At 36.9% G+C, this 17973-nt stretch overlaps 1 long non-coding RNA gene across 1 annotated transcript in view; it reads left to right on the top strand.

Annotated features, from left to right (window-relative positions):
• Positions 1 to 10318, top strand: part of LOC133251715 (uncharacterized) — a 182189-nt gene extending 171871 nt beyond the window's left edge. The window contains exon 5 of the long non-coding RNA XR_009737755.1: positions 10180 to 10318. This is a non-coding gene — a long non-coding RNA (uncharacterized LOC133251715). The remainder of the gene's footprint in view (positions 1 to 10179) is intronic.
• The last annotated feature ends 7655 nt before the right edge of the window (positions 10319 to 17973 follow it).

Consider the following 17973-nt stretch of genomic DNA (forward strand, 5'->3'; position numbering starts at 1 on the left):
AGTAAGCTTTTAAAAATGATATACTAGTTTAAAATTTTCATAAAATTTGTGAAAACTGTAGAGTTCCAACAGAACCAAAATCCAGTTTTCCTTATTAATGAAATTTTACATTAGGATAGTATAGTTGTCACAGGTAATAGTTAACTAAAGTTTATACTTTATCCAGATTTCGTTAGAACCCCACACAGCACACCACCCTACACTTGGTGATCCTGTCTCCTTCGTTTGCTCTTGGCCATGACACTTTCTCAGATACTCCTTGTTACAAATGAATGACATTGACAGCAATGAGTATAATTCATATATATTTTTAGAATGAACCTTAACTGGAGTTTGATGTTTTTCTCTCATGGTTAGGACTGAAGTTAGGTTACGTTTGCGATAGTAATTACAGAGGAAAATGTCATTCTTGTCATACTCTATCAAATGAACACACTGTAATTTGGTATCACTTTTGAGGTTAATCTTGACCACCTGGCTGAAATAGTGTTTGTCAGATTTCTCTGCTGAATAATTAGTCTTTTTTTCTTCAATGCCATATGGTACTCTTTGAAGCATAGCCTATGTATAGACCCCATTTAAGGAGTAGGGAGATAAAGCACTTCCTTGAGGGCACAGTACCTGCACAGATTCTTCTGAATTCTTCTAATTGGAAAAATAGTCTATTTTCTTTCTTTTTTATATCTCCTGTGTCTTTTTGAAACACTCGTTTATTTTTCTGAGCACTTCTTTACCTTTCTATCAATATAAAATGCTGCTGGCTCATCTAATTGGAAGAATAGTCTATTTTCTTTCTTTAGTTTTATAAAGAAAAATGTTATTATTTAAACATTTATTTAAATCAATGGACTTAAATATTTTATACTATAGCTTATAATTCAGTATTATTTTATTCATTTTGTTGCTCAATTTGCTTTAGGTTTAGGTTTTGGGAGCTCTTTCAGTTGGCTCCTGTGTCTTTTTGAAACACTCGTTTATTTCTCTGAGCACTTCTTTACCTTTCTATCAATATAAAATGCTGCTGGCTCATCTTATGTATCTGCAGCCAATAATTTCTCCAAGGATACTTATTTTTTAATAAAGAATATAAAAGTTTAAAGATATATACAGTAAATATAATACTTATGACTAGATATATTTTAGATTTTCTATAGCTCAGTTCAGTTCAGTCACTCAGTTGTGTCCGACTCTCTGTGACACCATGAACTGCAGCACACCAGAATTCCCTGTCCATCACCAATTCCCAGAGCATGCTCAAACTCTATCGATTCAGTAATGCCATCCAACCATCTCATCCTCCATCATCCCCATCTCCTCCTGCCTTCAATCTTTTTCAACATCAGGGTCTTCTCAAATGAGTCAGCTCTTCACATCAGGTGGCCAAAATATTGGGAGTTTCAGCTTCAGCATCAGTCCTTCCAATGAATATTCAGGACTGATTTCCTTTAGGATGGACTGGTTGGATCTCCTTGCAGTCCAAGGGACTCTCAAGAGTCTTTTCCAACACCACAGTTCAAAAGCATCAATTCTTCAGCACTCAGCTTTCTTCTAGATGGACTTTTGTCTACAAAGTAATGTCACTGCTTTTTAATATACAGGGTAAGTTGGTCATAGTTTTTCTTCCAAGGACCAAGCGTCTTTTAATTTCATGGCTGCAGTCACCATCTGCAGTGATTTTGGAGCCAAAATAATAAATAAATAAAGTTTGTAACTTTTTCCATTGTTTTGCCATGTATTTGCCATGAAGTGATGGGACCAGATGCCATTGTCTTAGTTGTTTGAATGTTGAGTTTTAAGCCAACTTTTTCCACTCTCCTCTTTCATTAAGAGGCTCTTTAGTTCTTCTTTGCCTTCTGCCATAAGGGTAATCTCATCTGCATATTTGAGGTTTTTGATATTTCTCCCAGCAACCTTGATTCCAGTTTGTGCTTCATTCAGCCTAGCATTTTGCATGATACACTCTGCATATAAGTTAAATAAGCAGGGTGAAAATATACAGCCTTGACATACTCCTTTCTCAGTTCTATAGCTCAGTTGGTAAAGAATCCACCTGCAACACAGGAGACCCCATTTTTATGCCTGTGTTGGGAAGATTCTCTGGAGGCGGGATAGGCTACCCGCTCCAGTATTCTTGGGCTTCCCTGATGGCTCAGCTGGTAAAGAATCTGTGTACAACACAGGAGACCTGGGTTCGATCCCTGGGTTGGGAAGGAACCCGGGAGAAGGGAAAGTCTACCCACTCCAGTGTTCTGGCCTAGAGAATTCCATGGGCTATATAGTCCATGGGTCACAAAGAATCAGACATGATTGTGTCATTTCACTTACATATGTAATTTCATATATATATTCAGTTTATGTATATCAGAAACAAAACCTGGACACTGTTTTACAGTTTGCAAATGGGATTTAGTACTTCTAGGCCCTTTCAGTGGACAGAAAAGGGAAATATTATGTGTGTATTTTTACACACACACATAAACATTCTATATATATTGACATGTATCTACATAACAGTAAACATGAGTTCACATGATGTCTCCAACTCTATGCAGTTACTACATGGACTGCTCTAACCTTTTCCCCTTCATGGTCTCTAACTTCTCACGGCCACAATAAGGCACCTGATCCCAGCATCTGCCATCTATTTAATTGATTGTTCAATTCCATTATATATGTATATTGGTTCCAGAATTGTTAACCCTACCCTCATAGGATATGGTTTTACCAACTAGAGTAGAGTGCTTATGTATAGTCCCTTTGCCTTTAGTCTTATAGCTGCAACTCATTTCCAAAGTTATATAGATCAGCATGTTTCTCTCCCTGCCCCGCATTTGGTGAGACTGCTTCACTCACTTGTATTACAATCAGATTGTTAAGTTCTGTCACTTTTTACAAAATGGGGTCCTCTGTTCTCCCAAATGTTTGTTTTTTGTTTAACTAGTATACATTAAAGTTCTCTCTTTGTGCTACAAACTTCTATAAGTTTTGACAAATGCATAATGTCATAAATTCACCAGCATTATTCTTACCAAATAATTTCAACCTCCTAAAATATTCAAAGTACTTCACATATTCAGCCGCATCTCCAAACACCAGACAACAGCTGATCTCTTTATAATCCATGTAGTTTTACTTTTCCAAATGTCATATAATTGGAATCATGCAAAATGTAGCCTAGTTTCTTTCACTTAGAATTTAGATTCATGTTTTCACACAGACTGACAAATCATTATTTTTATCTCTGAAGAGCAGTCCATTGAGCTGACATATTAAAATTTATCCATGCATTTATTGAAGGACATATTGGTTAATTCCAGATTTTTGTGATTATGAATAAAGTTACTATTATTATTCACATGCAGGAATTTGCAAGGACATAACTTTTGAAACCAATTTAGTAAGAATGCAGGGGAATGACTGTTAGATTATGTGGTAAAACTTTGATTTGCTTGAGAAGAAACTTCCATACTGTGTTTCAAAGTCCTGTATCATTTTAAATTTCCACCAGTACCAAATGATTGGTTCTGATGTTCTTTGTCCTTGGCAGAGATTAGTATTGTCTATTTTTGGATTTTAAGCATTCTAATAAGTGTGTAGTAGGGTTTCATTCCTGTGTCAATTTGCAATTCCCTGATAAGAAATGATGTTAAACATTTTTTTAAATATCTACATGCCATCTACATACTTCCTTTGGTGAACTGGTAAGATCTTGTATCCATTTCTTAATGGCCTGTTCATTATATTTTGTTGAGTTATAAGAGTTATTTGTATACTGTGAGAATGCATTCTTTATCAGAGATGTGTTATGAAAGTTTATCCATTCATTTATTGAAGGACATCTTGGTTAACTCCAGATTTTTGTGATTATCAATAAGGTTACTAAAAGTAAGCACACGCAGGATTTTGTCAGGACATATCATTTCCAGTATGTAGCTTGTCTTTTCCTGTTCTAACAGTGTATTTTGTAGAACAGTGGCTTTATTTTAATAAAGTCCAAGTTACTTTTTCTTTCATGAATCAGGCTTTTAGTGTGGTAGCTAAAAGCTTATTGACAGACAGCCTGGCTTACAGTGGTTAGGACTCCACATTTCCACTGCAGAGGGCACTGGTGTGGACCCTGGTCAGGGGACTAAGATCCCACCAGCTGTGTGACATGGCCTAAAAAGTAAAAATTTACTGACAAATACAAACCAGATTTTTCTCCAATGTCTTTTTTTTGCAAGTTTTAATATCTCTGTATTTTACACTTGCTGCTAAGTCGCTTCAGTCGTGTCTGACTCTGGACAACCCCATAGACGGCAGCCCACCAGGCTCCCCTGTCCCTGGGATTCTCCTGGGTTGCCATTTCCTTCTCCAATGCAAAAAGTGAAGTCGCTCAGTCGTGTTCGACTCTTAGCGACCCCATGGACTGCAGCCTACCAGGCTCCTTCATCCATGGGATTTTCCAGGCAAGAGTACTGGAGTGGGTGCCATTGCCTTCTCCATTTTACACCTAGGTTTACTACAAATTTATCATAACTTTTGTGTACTTTGTAAGGTATATTTTGTATACAATTGTCTAATTTTTCTAGTACCATTTATTGAAAATCTATATTTCCTCCATTAAATTGCCTCTGTGCCTATTTTTTATCACTTCTTTGTTGAAGTAGAGTTGAATTACAGTATTATAATAATTTCAAGTGTACAGCATATTGATTCAGTATTTTTTACTCCATTAAAAGTTATTACAAAATAATGGCTATGATTTCCTGTGCTGTACAATATATCCCTGTTGCTTATCTGTTCTATGTATGGTCGTTTGTATCTCTTAATCCTATACCTCGAATTCGTCCCTCCACACCTGTCTCTCCACTTCAGAAACCACTAGTTTCTTTCATGTATTTGTGAGTTTGTTCTGCATACTCACTCATTTGCATTATTTTTTAGTTTCCACATATAAGTAATATCATACAGTATTTGTTTTTCTTTTGTCTGACTTATTTCATGAGGCATACTATTCTTTAGTTCCATCTATATTGCTGTAAATGGCAGAACATTTTTTTTAGGACTGAATTATTTTCCATACATATACATGAGGCTTCCCAGATGGTGCTAGTGGTAAAGAATCTGCCAGTCAATGATGGAAATATAAGAGACGTAGGTTCAATCCCTGGGTTGGGAAGTTCCCCTGGAGGAGGACATGGCAGCCTGCTCCAGTATTCTTGCCTGGAGAAACCCATGAACAAAGGAGTCTGGTGGGCCATGGTCCATAGTGTCACAAAGCATCAGACACGACTGAAGTGGCTTAGCAGGCATATATATAGATAAACAGACACAAACATAAAAATATCTTCTTTATCAATTTGTCTGTTTATAGGTACTTGGATTCCTCCCATATCTTGGCTATTGTAAATAATGCTGCTCTGAACATTAGGCTGCATGTACTTTTTCAACTTAGGTTTTCTAGATATGTGTGTGTGTGGGTGTACATTAGGAGTGAAGTTACTGGATCAAATTGTAGTGCTAATTTTAATTTTCTGAGGAACATCCATAGTGGCTGCCCCAATTTATACTCCCATCAACAATGTACAAGGATTCCCTTTAATCCACATCCTCTCTAAGACTGTATATTTGAAGACATTTTAATGATAGTCATTCTGATAGATGCAAGGTGATACCTCATTGTAGTTCTGGTTTGGATTTCTCTAATAATTAGTGATGTTGAGCATCTTTTCATGTTTGTTAGCCATTTGTGTGTCTTACCTGGACAAATGTCTATTCAGGTTTTCAGGCCAATTAATTATTGAGTTTTTTTTTTTTTTTAAATATTGAATTGTATGAGCTGTTTATATATTTTGGATATTGACTTCTTATCAGTCATTCCATTTACACACCCATGCTAGTAGGTTGTCTTTTTGTTTTGTTGATAAGCTTCTTTGTTGTAAAAAAGCACTTAAGTTTAATAAGGTCTAATTTGTTTATTTTTGCTTTTATTTCACTCGCATTTGGAGACACATCTAAAAACAATATTGCCCTGGTTTATATAAAAGAGTACTCTGCTTCTCTTCTAAGAATTTTATGGTTTCAGGTCTTACATCTAAGTCTTTTCATAGTGTCCATGGGGTTCTCAAGGCAAGAATACTAAAGTGGTTTGCATTTCCTTCTCCAGTGAACCAAGTTTTACCAGAATACACAGAAGTGTACAAAAAAGGTCTTAATTATCTGGATAACTATGATGGTGTGATCACTCACCTGGAGCCAGACATCCTGGAATGTGAAGTTAAAGGGGCCTTAGGAAGCATTACTACAAACAAAGCTAGTGGAGGTGATGGAATTCCAGCTGAGCTATTTCAAATCCTAAAAGATGATGCTGTTAAAGTGCTGCACTCAATATGCGAGCAAATCTGGAAAACTCAGGAGTGGCCACAGGACTGGAAAAGTTCAGTTTTCACCCCAATTCCAAAGAAGGGCAATGCCAAAGAATGTTCAAACTACCACACAATTGCCCTCATTTCACATGCTACCAAGGTAAAGCTCAAAATTCTTCAAGCTAGACTTCAACAGTATGTGGACTGTACATCCACATTGATAGTCACTGTATATCCAGATATACAAGTTGGATTTAGAAAAGGCAGAGGAACCAGAAATTACATTGCTAACATCCTCTGGTCATAGAAAATGCAAGGGAATTCCAGAAAAACATCTACTTCTGTTTCATTGACTACTCTAAAGCCTTGAACTATGTGTATCAACACAAACTGGAAAAGTCTTCAAGGGGTGGGAATACCAGACCACCTTACCTGCCTTCTGAGAAACATGTATGCAGGTCAAGAAGAAACATTCAAACTGGACATGGAACAAAAGGAGTATGTCAAGGCTGTTTGTTGTCACCCTTAAAAGCTTATGTGACTTTTATACAGGGTAAATCATGAGAAATGCTGGGCTGGATGACTCACTAGGGGGAATTTAGATTGCTGGGAGAAATAGCAACACTCTCAGATATGCAGATGATGGCAGAAATTAAAGAGGAACTAAAAAGCCTCTTGATAAAGGTGAAAATGGAGAATGAAAAAGATGGATTAAAACTCAACATTCAAAAAACGAAGATAATAGGAGCCAATCCCATCACTTCATGGAAAATAGATACGGAAAAATATGGGAACAGTCAGAGATTTTGTTTTCTTGGGCTCCAAAATCACTGTGGACAGTGCCTACGGCCATGAAATTAAAAAAAAAAATAAAATCACTTGCTTCTTGGAAGAAAAGCTATGACAAACCTAGACAGGTATTAAAAAGCAGAGACATCGCTTTGTTGACAAAAGTGCATATAATCAAAGCTATGGTTTTTCCAGTAGTCATGTATGGATGTGAGAGTTGGACCATAAAGAAAGCTCAGCACCAAAGAATTGATGCTTTCTCATTGTGGTGCTGGACAAGACTCTTGAGAGTCCCTTGGACAGCAAGGAGATCAACCAGCAATCCTAATGTATATCAACCCTGAATATTCATTGGAAGAAAGGATGCTGAAGCTCCAATACTGTGGACACCAGATGCAAAGAGCCAACTCACTGGAAAATAAATCCTGATTCTGGGAAACACTGAAGGCAAAAGGAGATGGGGCAACAGAGGATGAAATGTTTGGTGGCATCACCAACTCAACGGACATGAGTTTGAGCAAACTCTGGGCAATAGTAAAGGACAGGGAAGCTTGGTGTGTTGCAATCCATGGGGTTGCAAAGAGTCAGACATGACTTGGTGACTAAACAACAACAGTAATCTAGGTTTTGGATGAATCCATTTTGCACTCATTTTTGTGTATGGTATGAGAAAGTGTTTTAATTTCATTCTTGTACATTTAGCTGGCTGTCCAGTTTTCCCAGCACCACTTGTTGAAGAGACTGTTCTTGTTCATTGTATATTCTTACCTCCTCTGTTATATTAATTTACTGTAAGCATGGGGGTTTATTTCTGAGCTCTCTAGTCTGTTCTACCAATCTATGTGTAGCTTTGTAATATATAATTTAAAGTCTGGGACTTTAATGGTATCTCCAGCTTTGTTTTCTCAAGATTGCTTTGGCAACTTGGGGTCTTCTGTGGTTCCATGTGAATTTGATTATTTTTTTCTGGTTCTGTGAAAAATGCCATGAGTATTTTGATAGGGATTGATTGCATTAAATCTATAGATTGCCTTGGGTAGCATGGCCATTTTAACAACATTAATGCTTCCAATCCAAGAGTATGGGATATCTTTCCCTTTCTCTGTATCATTTTCAATTTTCTTCATCAATGTCTTACTGTTTTTAAATTATAGGTCTTTCACCTTCTGCCTTTGTAAGAATCAATTAATTATATTTGTATACATCTGCATCTGAGTTCTTTATTATATTCCATTGACCTAGGTATCTATTTTATTATCAGTAACATGCTACCTTGATTACTAAAGGTGAAATCATGCTGTGAGAGTCCTCCAACTTTGTTTCCATACTCCCACACTGTGTTGACACTTCTAGGTACTTTTCCTTTCCGTAGGAAACTCAGGATCGGTTTGTTAAGACCTCTAAAATAGCTATCTAGAACTTTGGCTGAGATACTTTTCAATCCATATCAAGCGTGAGAGAATTTATGTCTTAAAAATATTGAGTTTTTCTAATAATGAACATGTAATAACTCAATTTATAAAGATGTCTTTTGATTTATTTTATCAATGTTTTGTACTTTCCAGCAGGCAGATCCTGTACGTGTTTCATTAGATTTATACACAGGTTCCATTTACACTGGTGTCATTGTAAATGATTTCTTTTTTATAATAATTTTATTCATTTCTGTCTGTGCTGGGTCTGTGTTGCTCTGTAGACTTTTCTCTAGTTGCGGTGGGGGGTGGGGGGTGGGGCTGCTCTCTGTTTGCAGTGTGCAGCTTTCTCACTGCATGGCTCCTCTCACTGTGGAGCACAGGCTCCAGGCGTGTGGGCTCCGCAGTTGCAGCTCCCAGGCTCTAGAGCACAGGCTCAGTACCTGTGGCACGCAGCCTTAGTTGCTCTGCAGCATGTGGGATCTTCCTGGACCAGGGAAATGAACCCATGTCTCCTGCATTGACAGGTGGATTCTTCACCACTGAGACACCAGGGAAGCCCAATGATTCTTTTTAAATTATACATTCTGACTGGGTATGGCTGACCTATAGGGAAACAGGCATTTGCATCGTAACCTTATATATTTCCTGTGACTGTGCTGTAATTACTTGTTAGTTCCAAGAGATTTTTGTTAGATAATCTATTTTTCCACATAGTTGATCATTCTCTCAGAAAATACAGTTTTATTTCTACCTTTTGAATGTGTGTGTGTATATACATGTATTTCTTCTTCTTTATGAAATTTTTGCCCTATTGTACTAACTAGAACTTCCAACAAAATGTTAAATAGGCATGCTAATTTTAGGAGAAAAGTTTCCAGTCTCAAACCACTTAGAATCATCTCAGTGATAGGTGTTCTAGAGGCATACTGTTTTGTTTGTTTGATTGTTTGATAAAGTAAGGAAGTTTCCACTTATTCTTAGATTGCTGAGAGAGAGTATCATGAACGAGTATTGGCTTTTGTCAAATGTTATTTCTAAATCAATTTATATTTATGACTTTTCCTCTTTAGCCAGTTACTGTGGTAAATTACATTGATTTTTTTTTTTTTAATGCTGAAACTGCTTCATTTCCCCAGCATACATTCCATTTGGTGTATAATTTTTTCTCATATTTTTTGATTCATTTGCAAATATTTTATTAAGAATTTTTTTTGTTCTCTGTTGATGAGAATTTCTGGATGAGAGTTATCTTTCTATGTAATGTCTTTATCTGGTTTAGTTTATGGTAGCACTACCCTCAAAGAATAAAGCATCGGATGGAATATTACATAAATGTCAATTAAATCAAGTGGATTGAAAGTGCTGTTCAGGTCATCTATATCTTTAATGATTTTCTGCCTGCCTTAAAAATTCATTACCAACTATTAATAGTGTATTCTCTCTCACAATAAAAGTTAAAAAAATTGAAAGGAAAACAGTTGTTTAAAAAATCAGCAACTAAATATCAGATATGAAGCAAAGAAAGTAAAAATCCATCCTGGCTGTGTTCTGAGTACTGTGGAAAGTGTGCCCATGAACATTTAGTACTTAGAGACCAACTGTGACTGGTTCACATTTCCTCTTTGCAGGAACAAATCTGGGGAAGGAATTGCCCACTTGAAATCACATTACCCAGTCTTCCCCCAGCTTGGATTTCAGGAGGCTCATGTGACCTGTTCTAAGCCACAGAATGCCTACAGAAGTGCAGTAAATATATTTCAAACCATTGTTTGAGAAAGATTTGTGACTTCCTCACCTTTTCTGTTTTCATTTCATTTCTTATGGCTGAAACTCAGGGCAATTTTTGGAGTTACTTTTCTAGAAGGCACATCTTTTATAGCTGGAACCCCAGAGACTGTGTGGAACAGACCATGGCTCACCTAACTCTGGAATGGCACCTACTCTTGGAATGTTAAAAGAGTAAGAACTTTTTTGTTTATTACTATATTCAGCTACTGATTTTATCATATACAATATAGTACATATTGTTACCATAACAAATATAATAATCTGTCCTTCTTTCCCACAAGATCTGGAGGAATAGAAAAAAAGGACAACAGACAGGTGCAGAAAATGACAGGCAATTTACAAAAGCAAAATAAAACTACAACAATAATAGCAAAAGTTTAAAATGCAGGCTTATTTAGGACTGTCATTTAAAGAGAATATTATTTTTTGCCAGCCACATGCATTAATAATTAGAATCTAGTCATTCATGTGATGTTATAACTACTTATCTAATTAACTTTCAAATTTTTTAACAAACCATAGATGAAAAATTCCCTAACTAAATGTGAGAAACAAATAATATATTCTTACCTGAATACAGTGTTCTGTTCATGTCATCCCTATACCCACAAAATGAGAAAAGTAAACATAAAAATTCTTTTTCATTAAAGTAAAATTATGCACTTTAACATTTTAAGTGTTATTTTTAAAAAGCATTAACCATGAGTTGACAATTAAAATTGCCTAAGTTCATTTTCAAGTAATTGGGAAAAATTATCTCTGAAACACACACACACTCACACATACACAACAATTTTCCTTCTTTTCTAGGAAATAAAAATAAGTAATGGAAGATAACTCTTCATGTAATCCTGTATTTTAACAATATATTCATCATATAAAACACGAAAGATTAAAAATAGATTTACAGTGTAGCTTCTTTAGCGTATCAAAACATGACTGATAAAAACTGTGAAAATAAAATTACAGGTGAAGAATTTTCTTCAGAAGGGTAAAAATGACCAAAGGAAATGAATGAGATTCAGACTTTAGAAAATAGCAGCCCTGAATTACACAGTCCTTCATAAGCTCTGTTAGCATTTAATAACCTCTCTCAAATTACAAAGTTTCCATTTAGTAATTAGAAAAGAGTATTTGCCTTTACATTTTATATGATGTACCTGTGTTCAAATTCAGATCTCTAATTTAATTCATATTATAATATCTTAAAATAAACAACTATTTTGGAAAGTTTTATTAATAAGGATGGGCCTATTTTCAGCCAAAGCTTATGAGTAAATTTCTGTGAGCATGCTAGACGAGAACATTATTACACAAAATTCTACTCCCTCAGCATTCATCTGTGAGAAGGTTTCTGGACAGAACCTGAAGAAACTGACCTCACTCAAGTAATTTATGATATAATAATAAAAAGCAAGAGCTAACAATTTTTTAACTCTACCTGTATAAAAGGACCTTCACTATTTTATTTTGATTATTCATGTTCTTGAATACTAAAAACAGGATGGGTGCCAATCATTATTCTAGTTTAACAGATGAGGAAACTTTACCACTAAATGACTTAGTAGCAAAGTGGCCAAATTATTACAACTCTTAAAATCAAGAGATGAGACAAACTGAGGTATCTCCAATTCCATGTTCTTTACCCATGCTTTGCACTAAATTTCAACCATTTTCTCTCTCCTTTTTAACCAGATGACACACCAAGGTCGTAGCCTACTTCAGTGTCTTTTTTTTAAACCCCCTCTTCCCCTTCAATGTCTTTTTTGATCTCTCCCTGCTTTTCCCCTTCACTCCTCCTTTCAGTGTCTCTTTCTCCCTGCTGGACTTATGTTTTAAACATTACTCATGTTTCAATGATCATGATTTTACTATTTAGATCAATGTAATTACTGCATACCCAAGATAAAAAAATGTGTGTGATGGTACTTACTGGAACCCCTGTGATTGTGAGAGAGAGACAGTAGGGCTACTTCTGTTAACTGTGATAGATCATCAGAGAATACAAGATCAAGAATGTCAGGAAGGCAAGAATAGGGTCCAAAGGTCTGGCTGGGTATATCAATTTTCTGTGGTTGCTTTGAGGAACTGCCACAAACTGGGTGCTCAAAACAACAGAACTTTTTTTTTCCCTTGTAGGAGAAGCCAAAGGCACCCTCTCCAGTACTCTTGCCTGAAAATCCCATGGACGGAGGAGCCTGGTGGGCTGCAGTCCATGGTGTCACTAAGAGTCGGAAACGACTCAGCGACTTCACTTTCACTTTTCACCTTCATGCACTGGAGAAGGAAATGGCAACCCACTCCAGTGTTCTTGCCTGGAGAATCCCAGGGAGGGGGGAGCCTGGTGGCCTGCCGTCTATGGGGTCGCACAGAGTCGGACACGACTGAAGCGACTTAGCAGCAGCAGCAGTTCTTGAAGTCAAAGTCTAAAACCTGTGGTGACAGGGTTACATTCCCTCTGGGCAATCTAACAGAGAGTCCCTCCTTGATTATTACCATTTTTGATGTATTTTGGCAACCTTGATTTTTCTCTGCTCATGGCCACATCACTCCACTCTCTGCCTCAGTCTTCACATCACCTTCCCTGGGTTCTCAGAAAATTCCCTCATGCCCCTTCCTAGTTAGTAGTCTCCAAGAACCACTCCTCTCATGTCTATCTCTAGATTAACTTCAAATAAATCCATAACTGAGATAAATGGAGTAATTTATAAATTAAATTTATACAAATCCATATAAATAGTATTCATATAGGAGGTATCACTGAAAGATTATCCAGTAAGCTCCAAAGAAATAGTGAAAGTGAAGGTCACTCAGTTGTGTCCGACTCTTTGTGACCCCATTCTTGAGGCCAGAATCCTGGAGTGGATAGTCTTTCCCTTCTCCAGGGGATCTTCCCAACCCAAGGATCAAACCCAAGTCTCCTGCATTGCAGATGGATTCTTTACCAGCTGAGGCTCAAGGGAAGCCCAAGAATACTGGAGTGGGTAGCCTATTCCTTCCCCAGGGAATCTTCCTGACCCAGGAATTAAACCAAGGTCTCCTGCATTGCAGACGGATTCTTTACCAACTGAGCTATCAGGGAAGCCCATAGAAATAACCCTAATGATAAATAATGGGGTTTCAATTCAACTGAAGAACCTCGTCAGACCACTGAAATCACACACTATGGGCAATCATCCTTTCAAAACACCAGTTAAGAGACAGAAACCATTCAAAATGTCATTTATAAATTTCATGAGCAATAAGATTGTAGGGAAAACTACCATGAATGTAAATTTTACCTATTTAACTTATTACCTGAATATGTGCATTTTGAGAAAATGAGGGACAAGTTATAACTAAATAAAATCATGTAACCTACTAAAACTTGGTAGAAAACTGATATGTAGAAGTACTAAGTTTAGGACTCCTAGTAACTTAGTATATGACATTAAAAAGCTATTTTAATTTTGTGTCACTCAGTGCTCTAAATAGAAAATAAATATTAAAAAGTTATGTCTGCTAGACCTAGATAAATGCTTCAAGAATATTAATATAACATGTTATGCAAAACTTTAAGCACCACATAATTAATAATATTGTAATCAACTTGAATTTTTTAATTATTTTCACAGTTAAAGATAAGAGTGCCACCTTACCCTGTGTGCATACTTTTAATTTACCACCATATCAGATTATATGAAAATCTGTCCCCATGAATAGAAGCTGCTTTAGAAAAAGTTAGTTTAAAAATAGAACTTTTAGTAAAACTATCTCCTTGGCAAGGAGACAATTTTTCACAGTGGCTGACAGCATATTGACCTAAGTATTAAACTAAGCATTGTCCTGAAAATATTTTGTATCTTTAAATTTCTTAAAAGCAAGTTTTAAATGGTTTTATATATACATAGTTGTATGTAGACAGCTCTTCTCACAGAACTATATGGATGCAAATTTATACAATTTTTCTTTGTAATTTCAAAGAGCTATTCTTTTAATCTCCTAATCTAACAGTAAGTATCCTGGCAGTATGATGCCTGTAAAGTTCTGGAAGCCTGCAGAACTTCCTACTTTCCCTCATATCTCAGCACATCCACCAGCTCTACAAGGCCAGGCTTGTAGCCTCACCCTCTGTTGCCCACTATGACTATTTGAGAAAGAAAGTTAGTTGCTCAGGTGTGTCCAACTCTCTGTGACCCTGTGGACTCTAGCCCGCCAGGCTCCTAGGTTCACAGAATTCTCCAGGTAGGAATACTTGAGTGGGTTGTCGTTTCCTTCTCTGTCTATGACTATTTGGCATCACTTTTTTTTTTTTTGGAGTCAAACTTTTTGTATATATGTATGGGTCACAAAGAGTCAGACATGACTGAGTGACTAACACTTTCACTTCATGCATAAATGAATTGAACTACAGTTGATTTACAGTATTATATTAGTTTCAGGTATATAGCAAGGAGATCCAATCAGTCCATCCTAAAGAAAATCAGTCCTGAATATTCATTGGAAGGACTGATGCTGAAGCTGAAACTACAATCCTTGGGCCACCTGATGCAAAGAACTGACTCATTTGAAAAGACCTGATGCTGGGAAAGATTGAAGGTGGGAGGAGAAGGGGATGACAGAGGATGAGATGGTTGGATGGCATCACTGACTCAATGGACATGAGTTTGAGTGAACTCCGGGAGTTAGTGATGGACAGGGAAGCCTGGTGTGCTGCAGTCCATGGGATCACAAAGAGTTGGACACGACTGAGTAACTGAACTGAACTGATATAGCAGAGTGATTCAGTATTTTTACAGATTATACTCTCTTAAAACATATTATAGGATAATGGTTATAATTCTTTGTGCTAAACAAAATATGTTGTTTGATTATCTGCTTCATACCTACTAGTTTGTATCTCTTAATGCCATATGCTTATTAACATGTCCCTCCCTCTCTCCCCTCTCCACTGGTAAACACTAATTTGCTTTCTTTATCTACTGAGTCCATTTCTATTACTTTTCAGATTCTGCATATAAGTGATATCCTACAGTATTCTTCATTCTCTGTCTCACTTATTTACACTAAGCATAATCTTCTCTAGGTCCATCCACATTTCTTAAAATGCAGAATCTCATTCTCTTTTAAAGCTAAGTAATATTCCGTTGTATGCATCAACCACATCTTCTTTATCCACTCATCTTTGGTGGTCACTTGGGTTTCTTCCACATTTTGGATTTAAATTCTGGCTCACCGCTTAGTTACTCAGTGACCTTGGGCAATTTTATTTATTCTTTTATGCATTAGGGCTATCATATATAAATAGGAATACCAATAGTAATTCTCCCATAAAATTGCTGTGATGATTCAATGAACTAAAGTTAAAGGAGTGCTTAGAAGAGTGCCTGGAAACCTGTAAATATTTAACAAAAATGAGTGAATAATGGTGATGATGATGATTCAAATATTCTGCCTCAACTTTCTACACAGCCATACACTGTGGCTGCTGCTGCTGCTAAGTCACTTCAGTCGTGTCCGACTCTGTGTGACCCCATAGAGGGCAGCCTACCAGGCTCCCCAGTCCCTGGGATTCTCCAGGCAAGAACACTGGAGTGGGTTGCCGTTTCCTTCTCCAACACATGAAAGTGAAAAGTGAAAGTGAAGTTGCTCAGTCGTGTCTGACTTAGCGACCCCATGGACTGCAGCCCACCAGGCTCCTCCGTCCATGGGATTTTCCAGGCAAGAGTACTGGAGTGGGGTGCCATTGCCTTCTCCAACTATTTGCACAGATAATGCTAAAGGCCAGAGTTGGGAGAGTAAATGTGCTATGTACTGCCATGTGACAGGAGCTAAGCTCAACACTGGAGATGGAGATTAAACTGTGAACAAAACTGTGAACTGTAAAATAAGAGTTAACCATCTAGTATATACAAAGAAGTATATAGGATATGATATGAACAGACTACATAATAATTACTTGTGCATACACATTATGTCTGTCTCTTCTCTGATCTATTACATACCTTATAATATTTATTCAATTCACTCATTTTCATATATGAGCTATAATATCTTACTTATAAGTTTAATTCTATGAGGACAGTTCCATACCATCTATATTTCTACTGCCCTGTACCTAATTATATCTCAACTTTGGACCTAGGTGTTTTAGAAAGTGGGTAAATCCTGTAATTTTCATAATGTTTAGCTAATGTTAGGATTTTATTCATGACTCTGAGAACATTGAGAAGATACTCCTTTATAAATTAGCACAGCCACAAAATAAAAATTATAGGAATTATATCATATTGTTATGATTAGGGACTGAACTGTTGACCCTCAAGCTCTGCAGGATCTTCTTGAACTGAAACCTATTTCTTTCTTGAAAAAGACATATATAGTCCAACGCTTCTCCTTTGGGAACCTGGCAGCAAAACAATAAATCTCTGTAGGGTATTTTAATCTTCAGGGGATGGCAGGATTCATTCTCCCATGAATAGGAGAAAAAGATTCCTGGCTGACTACAGACTCAGAAGCCACTACAGAAAACATGGTTTTGAAAATGTTGTCAACCAAATGTGGGAGAAATGAGTAGACTGTGGTAGAATGGATGGGAATGCCAAAGAGGGACTAGTGATCTATTACCATCAAGTGATGCTGCTGTAGGTGGTGCTATGCTGAGATTAGTGAATACAGCTGTCCATTCACTCTCTCTGATCACTAATTCCAGTGCAAGCACTACCACTGCAGAATCAAAAATCAAAGAGCAACACTGGATGATTTAAATATAGACATATGTTAGGCTAATGAACTTTTCAACAAGTTATATGCTTAAGTAAATACATAAAAGAGCTAACACCCACAGATCACTTCATATATGAAATGTATTATTCCAATTTTGCAAATACTGCACATATTAAGTAATTTAATGCTTATAACTCTTTGAAGTAGTGCTATTTATCTTCACTTTATCCTCACTTTACACATGAAGAGACTGAGGCACACAGAATTTAAGTGACTTGCCTGCAAGAAGTCAGACCTTAGAATCTGGTCACTGACCCTGCATGGTGACTCAACAGTTATTTTTCCATTCACCTGCTAACCACGGTCCCAAATTAAAACCGATAAAAAAGTATAGCAAGAGACCGATAAGAACACTTACAGGAAGCCTAGAGGTAATGAGACTCCTGAAGAAGCTGAAGAGCTAATGAGTCATCTGTGAATAAACTGCGAGTTTGTTTTTCAGTGTCTTTTTCAATCTGGCATCTTTCACAACCACTAAAATAAATTTTCAAAAACAACGAACAGCAGAAATAATAAAGCCTGGGGCAAGTGTTGGTTTATTTGCCTGCTAAGCAGTAGCTGTAAATTTATACTGCGTTCCTTCATAACTGAATTTAGAATTCCAGCCACCATGAATAAGACATTCTCAAAATGCTTAGACACCCCAGCAGATACCTCTACGCTCTTGAAGCTCTTGAACCTACTGCACACCCACTGAGGCATGGTGTCCACTGTCAGACATAGAGCCCCTGAAAACCAGGCTGCACCACTGTATCTGCCCTGATCATGCAGTTCCACAGATATAATAGCACTTCAGTTCTAGAGTGGGACTATTCTTCATACGCACTCTATGAGGCTCTGATTCCTCAGAAATATTGAGGAACCAAATG

Source organism: Bos javanicus, chromosome 7, assembly GCF_032452875.1.
Source record: "Bos javanicus breed banteng chromosome 7, ARS-OSU_banteng_1.0, whole genome shotgun sequence".
NCBI lineage: Eukaryota > Metazoa > Chordata > Mammalia > Artiodactyla > Bovidae > Bos > Bos javanicus.